Source organism: Akebia trifoliata, chromosome 9, assembly GCF_017979445.1.
Source record: "Akebia trifoliata isolate Shusen 1 chromosome 9, ASM1797944v1, whole genome shotgun sequence".
NCBI classification, from domain to species: domain Eukaryota; kingdom Viridiplantae; phylum Streptophyta; class Magnoliopsida; order Ranunculales; family Lardizabalaceae; genus Akebia; species Akebia trifoliata.
The window spans coordinates 4,280,263-4,291,593 of NC_141383.1; the positions used below are offsets into that span (position 1 = coordinate 4,280,263).

At 34.9% G+C, this 11,331-nt stretch overlaps 1 pseudogene across 1 annotated transcript; it reads right to left on the bottom strand.

Annotated features, from left to right (window-relative positions):
• Positions 1-1,805: 1,805 nt before the first annotated feature.
• Positions 1,806-6,830, bottom strand: LOC147394143 (putative disease resistance protein At4g27220; annotated as a pseudogene). Its single transcript, XR_015181681.1, has 5 exons — positions 5,786-6,830; positions 5,725-5,735; positions 3,584-5,677; positions 2,638-2,779; positions 1,806-2,369 (listed from the first exon to the last, which is right to left on the bottom strand). The product of XR_015181681.1 is annotated as a putative disease resistance protein At4g27220 (transcript).
• Positions 6,831-11,331: the final 4,501 nt, after the last annotated feature.

Sequence of the window (11,331 nt, forward strand, 5' to 3'; positions counted from 1 at the left end):
AAATAAAGTGTGGAGACAATTTTAATTTATTCAACCTCATCAAAGAAATTATTCAAATTACAAATATACCCTCAATACTTGCTACATCAAAAGATGGATTTACAAAAATGCCCTATCAAAATATATAGTAACGTATATATTGGAATAATAAAAAATACCCATCATAAAAAAAACTGTTCAAATTATAAAAATACCTTTAGTATTAGTTACAATAACATGTCTATAACCTTCCAAAATACCACTGATGAGAGATATTTTTGTAATAAAATTGATGAAGGTATTTTTGTAATTTTCTTTGATGAGGGATATTTTATAATTTCAATATGAAATTTAATGTATCTCAGGAAGGGTATTTTCATAAATGTATGAGCATATTTGTTGTATCAAGTACTGAGGGCATTTTTATAATTTGATTAATTTTTTTGATAACTAGTATTTTAGTAATTTCGATATACATAGGTTGGAGTCAAATAATTTTGCAAATGATTTTCGGTACAATTTGTGCCGCAAATCATTTGCTGAAATTTCTTAAGAATTTAGGTGATCATGCAATTTTTTTTTTGCAATGAAAATCATTTGCATTATGTAACCAAGCACCAATAAAATTAATTTTAAAAAACTAATTGCGTTTGCAAATGATTTGCAGCATACCAAACAAGGCCATGGTCTCAAAACTATTAACACTTTTCTCTCTAGTTGCCAATTTTAGTATTTGATGATATTGAACCAGTCCTATCAAGCCTGGGTAAATTACCATTTTATAAGCCGAATTTAAAAAATTTATGATTCCAGCTAACTGTTCATTTTAATTACCAAAACATGGAAGTGCGAAATCTCGCTGGTTTCTATAGTGACGAACTCGCTAAAATTAGTGAAACCTACAAGATAGTCACTTCATACCTGCGAGATTGTCACTTTAAAGCTGCTAAATTGTAACTTTCAAACCTCCGATATCGTTGCCGTTAACGTTTTGATAATTAAAATGAACCTCAGTTGGAATTGTAAAGTCGTCAAAAGTTGATCATGTTTTCGTAAATATCTTTATTTGTAAAGCATAACAGAATAAACAGGGCATGTTTATTAACATGAACATGTGTTGCATCAAAATATGCAGCTTCATACATTTCAGAAAGGGTTTGTAGGCAATGGGCATTTTCATATTCAAATATATAAAGAAGCCTGAAACGTGATATGTTTGACCAACCAGCAATCTCAAACATTGTCATATAATTAATTAAGAAAATCAACACTTTTTGAGCTATTTTCCCATAAAAATAATGTTTAAGGAGATTTGAGAAGTAGAAGAATGAAGGTTGAAGATGATGGTATAGCGAAATATTTCATTGATTTAATCGGCTAACCCCTTGTATGGTGAATTTTTGAAAAAAATCAAAGATTTTTGTAACAATATCCCAAAAGTGTTTAGAAATCGGATCAAACCAATGGTTTTATTAAATCTAACCACATTTTGCAATGGTTAGTGGACCATCGAGTTTTATGAAATAATTTTAAAGAGATCCGATTGCTAAATAACCATCTATATTTATTGATAAATAAAGGTAAAGGATAGCCAATATGAATCAACACCTCTTTCTGTTTTGAGGGACTCTTAGTTGTTTGTTTCCCTTCTTCTGTTGTAAACATGGTGTAAACTACTATATAACAAAATCATAAGAATCTCTTCACATTCTATATTTCAATTCTTAATGGTATTAGAGCATACCAAATTGTAAGTGGTAATTCGTTTTCTTCACAACATTTCATCCATGGCATCGTCTTCTTCACCACCTCTCAACATTACTACCATTGCTTAGATCACAGCTATGGTGGTGTCCAAGAAATTATCATCCAAAAATTATTCAGCTTGGAAAAATTATAATATTGTCCCACTGATTGTGAGATTTGATCTCATTCATCACCTTACTCCAACAATGAAGAACCAAAGCAAGTGATTGCAAATACCCCATTCTCTATCGATAATATTTACATCATGTGACAACTCATGAATCGAAATACTGAGTTATAACAATAACAAGTGGCATTCAAGTTTGCATGTGTGCTTTCCCATAATCAAAGTTTGCTTGAGTGAAACGACTTGATGAGCTAGCTTTAGTCATTCATTTATGATGCGAGTTCGAGACCAAGAATTAGAACTTCGTACTCCGCAATATTTTTTGTGCACCGGGGTGTCAATTTAAAGGATAATGGTCGAACCAGGGACAAGAAGGATAATGCTGGAGAGCAAGGATACTGTTTCTGCAAGCTAGTCGGCAATGTCCTTCCACCTTGACGACGGAAAGGTTAAAGACTCCAATTTACCGCTCCATTGATTGTGTTCGCGTCAAATTTTAACCGGACCACGTGTTTAACTAACAACAAAGGAGAAAAGTAATTCAATTAAAACTAACCTGCAAGAAGAAAAGGTAAGACACGACTTGAAATAAACATGTACATGATGTTGGGGCATTGCGACATTTTAAAGATTTTCATTCTGCACTATCAGGTCATAGACCCACCAATTAAACAATAGCAGCGGTTTTTAATGTTTTGTACAATAGGAGCCAATATATTATTGTAAAACACAAACGGTTACATAATAAAATCCAAACAAGAAAATGGGCATTAATTACTGAGTACCTTTGATTGGCCAAAGAAGACTGATTGAGGGAAGAAAATGATCGCAGGTCTCATAAGGCCTTCTTTCTTGTACATATATATCACCTCTTTCAAGTGTGGAGGAAGTTCTTGCAATGCTTTGAAACTTACTGAAGCCCTAGCTCTGCACAATCGAAAACAAATCTGCTAGTTTGGGAAATCAACAAATGCAATGTGTTTCATGCATGAGAGTCTCATCAAAATTGATTGTCAAAGCGATGAAAGCCTAGCCTAACACAAAAAGGCATGCAGAGTAAAGAATACGTATATCTTTCCTTTTCTTTTTCGTGTGCAAAGAATCCATTTATCCTTGGCTGAGGGAAGCAGTACAGCATTGTTAAAAGTTGATCAAGCATTGACGGAGTGAACAAAAATAACAGGGAAAAAAGAAGATCAGACTACTGCTCACCTCCTTACCCAACCACCTATACATAAACGGTGACCAACTTCATTCAAAATTACTCTTGCTATACATTAATCTAAATTCTACTCATTTTTATAGAAATAAAATAAAATTAGCCAAATATTATATGTGAGTTCTTTCAATCCACGAACCTCGTTGTAGAAAAAACATCTTACGCCTACTAAAGAAATTTCAATATTTATAAATCAAGAGGTGCAACAAAATATTTATAAAATTGAGACAAGGGCATTTTCTTTTTTAAAATTTCATTCCAAATTTTAAAGAAAGTGTTTTCTTATTTATGCACCAAATGGTGCAACAAATTAAATATTCTCTTCTTTAGTCTCTTTTACCCATAATCAGACTATTTTGCACTAAATTTTTTATTTTATTTCTGCAGGTGTAAGGAATAATTCTGGAAACAAATGAATATATTTAAATTCTGATTCTCTGATTTCGTGAGATATGTGTGGTTTCAATGTGTTCGAACCATGAAGGAGTAGAGTAGAGGAATTAAGAGTTTACCTGCTGGAACAGGGATTGTGGGCGTGACTTGATGCTTTGATCTTCCCATTCGAAACCTTCAAACCATTCAATTAATCCGGGGGCGCTCTGGAGACCTAAAGGGAGTCTCTTCAAATTCAGACACTTCACCACACATAGATATTGCAAGGAAGGCCAATCAAAAAGTAACCTCCGTTTGTAGAAACTCGAAAGCTTTGGTAGTCCTTCTAGTGCTAGAACACCCAATTGAGGAAGCATCTTCTTGTCCTCCTCTTCGTCTACCTCCTCCTCATCTACAATAATCTCCTCCATCTCATCACAGTCATATACTTTAAGCACTTGTAGTTGCACGAGACCTCGAGCTAGTTTCACTGGGAAGAGGTAATTTAGGCTGTCACACGAACTGATTTCTAGTTCTGTTAGATTTGGGCAGATTAGAGGTGTCGGAAAAGATGTAGAAACATCACAAGAATTAGACTGCCTTAATCTGGTGGAAGAAGTAGTAGGAATTTGAAGGACTTTCCATATGGTCGTTAGCTTTGGTAGATTCTTCAATTCCATAATTGTTAATTTAGGGATCATAGCATGCCCTTCCTCAAGCCCCTCTGACTGAAATATCTCTTTCAATTCATCACAGTCCTGGACATAGAGTTCTTCCAGATCTTGTAGCCTTGAAAGAAAATCACAAGGGATAACATGGATTAGTTTATGGCACTTTTTTATGTTTAGGACTCTTAATTTTTCAAGGAATCCATTTGGAAGTGCTCCATTCCAGATCGCCTCCAACTCCATCTTTTCAATGACTAATTCCTCCAAACCACTAAATGCAAATTCTGAAGGCCCTTGAACAACACTCATAGGATAATCCATTTCATGACATTCTGGAATTCTAAGATACTTCAAGTTGTTAAATCCACATGCATTAAGTTCTACGACATTCTTGAGACCTTTGCAACGATATAGACGAAGTTTATACGTTCTTTTCAGCAAAACTTTAACCCAATTTGCTATTGGGTCCAATGTAGTAGTGAGGCTCATAGACCTATCTGATTGAACGAAATCCCATTCCTCAGTTTCCTCACAAGCATGTATACTAAAATCTTTCAAATTTTCAAAAAGGGTGGGAATGTCTTCGGACAAACAAATAAGATTGTCTACACGTAAGACTAAAGTAGTCAAGCGGTTCAAGGATGATAGCTCAGCTAATCTAGCCATACTTCCACCTCCCATTTCAATAGTCTCCCACCCACTAAAGCTTTAATACATGTTCAATTCCTCTAAGTGAGACAAGTTTGAGAGCACATCTCGTGGAATACTTTCAAGTTGCCTAGTGTATGACAAGTCCAATGACCTTAGATTGGTCAATTCCCTCATTTCTTCCGGCAATCTTCGTATCGCAGTCCGACGTAGATTAAGCATTTCAAGTTTCTTCAATTTTCCTACTAGAGATACATCTACTAATGGAGTAGATCGAAGCCGAAGTAGCCGATGGTTCACAAGGCACGACAATGATGGTGGTAATGATAAAATTCCAGTACCCATTAGATCTAGAGTCACAAGGGATGTCATTCCACTGAAAAACCTATCAGGGAATTTCTTGAAAGAAGAATTATCTGACAATGATAAGGTCAACAGCTGTTGGCATTCAGGAGGTTGATCAGGGAGCTCAATGATTTGGTTACGCATTAGTGACAACCGAACGCATGTCCCCAAATTTTCCTCATGTGGCCACCGTCTCAGTCCCATGCCAGCTTTTACAATGAATCCAAAATTGCTTTCTTTAGAAGCAATTGATAGGGCTACATCGCGAACAACATCGTGCATCATCACTACGAATCCATACTCATTATCACGGACTTTTACCAACAAACATGAAGCTATAAGCGTGTCGAATTGTGTTTCCAATCTAGCCTTTGCTTCCTCCAAAGTGTAGGCATCTTAAAGTAAATCATCTCCCATAACATACGGCATCAAATCGGAACCAGAAATTGTAAAGTCTTCAGGGAAGAAACAACAATATAAGAAGCATTTTTTGGTTTCTTCTCTTTCTAAGTAATCATAGCTCAACTTTACTGAGGCGAAGACTCGTGACATCATGCCTTGGTAGATAGATCTCTTTAGTCATCGCAATGCATCATCCCACAAAAGTTTTTGCTTCTTACCTCGCAATGCCCTTCCAACTGTAACAATTGCTAACGGCAAACCTCCACATTCAGCAGCAACCTCTGTGTTGCAAATCAGGAGAGTCCACAACGTTACCCGCCTTCTGTCGAAACAGATTCCATGAATCTTGTTTCGATTGTACTTGAAGTTCAATAATTTTGTGTGCTTCCATATGGTTACATACATCTCGGCTTCTGGTGGTGAGTAAGACTCTGCAACGATTGTGGTCATGATCGTCGAAAGAGATTCCCAAGTCGGCTAATTCCAATCTCTCCCAAACATCATCCAAGATTACAAGGACCCGCTTCTTCAGTCTCGCACATAAACGTCCTGCTCTTACATCTTCAATATCTTCTTCAAGATTCATCCCCAATTTCGCTGCGATTTCACCTTGAATCTTTGTCAGGACTGGGTTTTGGGATACGGTTGCAAGCACAACCTCATCAAAAAGCTCATCCCTTTTAACTTTCTTCCCGATTTCTTTGATCAAGGTGGTCTTCCCCACCCCTGGTATCCCCCATACCCCGATGATGTTGACGTTCTCATCTTTCAAAGCCTCGATGATTTGCTTCGCAGCAGATTTTGTGGATTCAAAAGCATGAAAATCCCCAGTACTACTACTACTACTACTACTACTGCTGGGAGGAGGTGCAGGTACTGATACATTAGTAGTAGTAGTGCTGAAGTATCTTCCATCATTGAGGAGCTTGTCCACGGTGCCAATCTTCTCTTTTGCTTGTTTACCAACATCATAACGAGAACAACACCACCCTTTGAACCAGCTATTATTGATCTGTTCAACTTCACCATTCAACCTCGCTGCGTCATCACGGATGTTGTCCACACTTGCTAGCCACGCTTCAACAACTTGTTTGATCGTATCTCCTCTTCGCCGAGCTGCTACCACCAGAAGTCCTACGTCGTTCCTCATCCTTTCTAATTCTTCAACTTCTTGGTTAAGGTTTCTAGTTTTTCTCATGTAATGAACAATGTAACCGATATGATGCCCAATAGGACCAATCCAACGCTTGACAACTTCTGTAACAGGTGCAGACAAGAGATTCAAGACTTCCATTGTTGTTTCAGATAAACACGAAAAATTGTACTTTACTTTCAGAGTCGTGAGTTTCAGATAAAACGGCATCTGAAGATGTTTACGATGAAGTCGGTGATGATTCGTCGTCCATGTTTAGTGCTTCAGTCATTATGCGAATCTTTCAAGGTGTAGACCTCAAACCTTAGTCGTACTTACGTAATTACTCCTTTCAGGCCTAATTTTACCAGTTTCTTCCGATTTAAAATAGGGATTGTGTACAATTTGTTATAATAATAAAAAATTGATTCAGTATCTAATGATGTTGGAAATAAAATGTCCAACATCATTAAAATATTAATTATTTTTTAAATAATAAAAAATATATCTTTTATTTTCATATATTATCAACTAGAAAATTATGATAGGCAACACAATCCTGATATATCAAGTTTTACATTTTTAACTATTTTCTAATGGAAAAATAAGGTTTCCTAGCATGTGGATTGCCACATTGGTCTTAACGACACTTCAGCCCCTTTGTTGAGCTCATGTTTTAATTATGTTATAAAATATATATAATTTTTTTTTTTTAGTTAGAAGTTTGAAAATGAATTTTCATTTAATTCCCAAATTTTAATCTTAAATCCTATGCTAAAAAAACATCTTTTTATTATTTTTTTATTTTTATAGTTCATAAAATTTTAAGCTCAAACATCGCTATGGTACCCCCATCGTGTTACTGGGGTGTCATATCGAAATTCGGTCCATATAACTAGGTGTCCCTTACCCTTGGGTTGCCTAAGTGGTAAGGGCGAGCACGTGAACTGTGGGTTAAGCGCACGTCACGGGTTCAAATCCCCTCTTGAGTTTTCTCATGAATTAACTGAGGGACCATGGAGATGGGTTGTTATGGTAGTCCTCCCCGAGATTAGTCGTGGTGCACGCAAGCTGGCCCGGATATTCGGTTAGCAAAAAAAAAAAAAAAAACTAGGTGGCCCCTCAATCCATAAATATATTTATTCTCTTTATAAATGTTTGTAACTTGAGAATCTAATTGTCAAAAATAACTTAGAGAACTTGTCTTAATTTTACACTTTATACACAAATGGCACAATATTGATGGTTATAAACATCCTTAAGTGTATAATACCAATGAACATTACAATTATCCTTTCATGTTTAAGTGTAAAGAAACTGTACCGAGGTGGTGAGGAGCATTTTTATTTGTTTTTTTAATTTTATTTTAAATATTTAATATTTTAGTGGTGTTAGATATTTTGTGTCAAACATTGTGGAATAACATAATTGTCCTTTTATAATTTAGGACCACTATTCATAAATGTGTGGCAATGTTGTCATTTTCACATAAGCAAGAATTTGAAAGAGTAAGGTTTGTGTGAAGGGGGGGAGGGGGTTATGTGGACACCCCAATTTGTGCACGGACCCCACTTCAGTAGGGATTCCTTTTTGTCATGATAAAATGACCAAAACCTTTAATTGGGCCATGGGCTTTATAGGAAACTTGATTTCAAATTCTCATTTGTATTCATGCACTCTTATAATATCCACTTCTAAGTTTACCATTCCTAAATCACTTCTAACAAACTAACCCCTCTTTCAAATCTTACCTTAAACCAATTTTACTAAGTTAACTTCCCAATCCTTAGCCAATTCCCAATCACATTCTCAATTCAACCTCAATCTTAAGGCAAATCTAACCCATTGTCCAAGCCCATTCACTCAAAGCCATTTCAAAACCCATATCCACCCTGATTCAAAGCCCATCCAGATGTCACATTTTAAAGCCCACTTCATTTCAAATCCAACACTATTACAAATCTTCAATTACGGCCCATTGACACTTGTCAAAGTCCAACAAGGCACAAAGTCCATTCTCACAAAATTAACATATATCACCACGTCATTCATCCTCCCAAATCTAATCTATAAAATCGCATTAACACCCTAAGAAACTATTCCTCCACTATACCACATGTCATAATCTAACTACATCACTTTCTTTAAAAATCTCACCACAAGTCACCTTCATGCTACACCACACTCTTTCTCCTTAATTAATTTACCCAACCCACAAAAAATCTAGGTATACTTACCTCTTTGTCACATGTTATCATTCATTTCACTCTTTCAAAATCAAATCATCTAACCCCTTACCTTAACCATTCTTTCAATCAACAATTACAACCCTTTTAACTTAACCACCATACAACCTAAGGTATGGATTGTTAAATACATTTGAGAACCAATTTGGATCCAACCCCATGGGTATGAGTCAAAAATTCATTTATCCTTTTTACCATACCTACCCTCTATAAACTTCAAATCCCAATCAAAATTCTCTCAACTCCCATGTCATATTTTCTCATTTTTTATTTTGGACCATCTTACCCCCAAATGTCCCTTAAACCCCTATAAACCCCCCTTTCCCATTTCCATGAGAAACCCCATGCTTGGAGCTCCCCCCCCCCCCTTCAAAATTTCTCTTACAATCGCTCTAAAATCATCTCAACTCCCAACCTCAAATCCCTATACTAAAATCTTTTCTCTCTCAGTCTCAAATCCCTATACCTTTTCTCTTTTAACTTCCAATCTAAAATCTTTATACCACCAATCTCACAACTCCAATCTTTCTATAGAAAAATTCAAGATCAAGAAGACTCCCTTTGAAGATTCAAAGGACATAAAAAAAATAACAAAGAAAATAAAAGGTAGAGTTAGGGACAAAGAAGTGTATTAATAATCCCCTTTCCCCCTTCTATCTCTATTATCTATTCCCCCTCTCTCCTTTTATTTAATTTTGGTTTAGAAAATTCTTAAGATGTGATGAGCACCCTCTCCTACGCTTATTTGACACACACAACCTCAAAGTGTTTTTAGGCTAAAGGTATTTTTAAGCTTCTTTTTCCATAAAAATGAACCTATGATCATTAGAACTTACACTCTTAAAAATATTTTGATCTTAAGGCAAAGACATGGATTCAGGTCTTCTCTCTTAATGAGATGATCCTCATGATCTAGGCTAAAATTAACATCCCTTTACATTTATCTTCTTTTCTTTTATTTCTAATTACTTAAAAAAATGATTATGTTTCAAGGCAACCACCCAAGGTGGAGAAAGAGGAGTGTTTAACACCTTTCACACTCTCTAATCAGAACCCTTACCTAAACTCTAGGTAGACCGGTTTTCTATCCATACAAGAGTCATTGCTTTACATAAAATCAATTTTCCAATTTATTATTCAGGTCGCCATTCACACCTATTTCTTAAAAATGAATAGTGACAACTTCAAACCAGGGAGTGTTGATCTTTCGAATTAGAAAATATTCATAGCTAAAGTTTCAATCTTAGGAAAGCATCTAAAAATAGTACTTTGATTTGAATTACGCCAGTCAAGTTTTTGAAAGCTCTTTGGTCCATGGAGGTAGATCCACTTTGAATTTTTTGAGAAAAATCTCTTTGTGAGATTTACAAAGTCACCACCTAATTTTATGGTGCAAGAATCAAAATCGACTCTAAGATGGATAAATAACTACAATTTATGAATAGATCAGATTACAGGATTGGAAAGTGTTAGGCACCAATTCTGTCTAGTGAAAGTAGATTATTATTAATACCAAAAATCTACATTGCCCAATCTTAATTTCTAATGTTAGTGTGATTACCTTTGAATGTGATTGACGATTGATTACTAGCAATGTGTTCCCTCAAAGACTGATGGTAAGTGTTCTTCTTGCACATTTTTTCGGTTTGTATCTGCTTCTAGATCTATTCTCAAACCCTAAAATGATAATTTATTCGTTTATATTTGAGTGTGTTTTTAGGGTTTCTAGATGTTTTTTGGAATGAAAATTGAGGCTTGGGTATGGGTATTGAGTTAGGACTTCAATTTTAAGATTTGGAGAAAATTCTAGAAAGGCTTTACTCACTTTTTCCTAGAATTTTTGAAGGAATGCGAGATTTTGTGGTAAGGTTTACTTTTTAAAGAATTTTTTTGATAATGTTTTTATTAGATTAGATCTCTTTTAGATAGAATCCATCTCTAACTTATCTTCTGGTGATTTTAGATAAAGCCTTTAGTAATTTTATTTGGATTCAATTTATTTGACTTATGAAAAAGTAAAATCTCTTTAGATTTTTTGAGACACCCCATGAAGTATTATTTATTTAATTATTTAAAATTTTTTGAAACTCCCATAAAGGATTCTTTAATTAAATATTAGGTGAACCACACTTGAATTAATGCATCGTTACTTGGAATTGGGCTCATAGGCTTAACTAATTTCATTTATTTATTTAAAAATTTTAATTTGATTTATCAAGATTTTAATTTATATTTATTAAGATTTTTAATTATTGATTTAAGATTTTTGAATTTTAGAGTTTAAAATTATCATTTTGCCCTCAAAGAGGACTTTTACTTTAGGAGATCGTTTTTCGATGTTTAAAAACTGCATTTTGACGAGAAATTCATTGGAAATATTGGTCTATGATATTTATAGTTTTTTGAAGTGAAATGAATGCGGGCCCCATAAGGAGCATTTTAGTGAT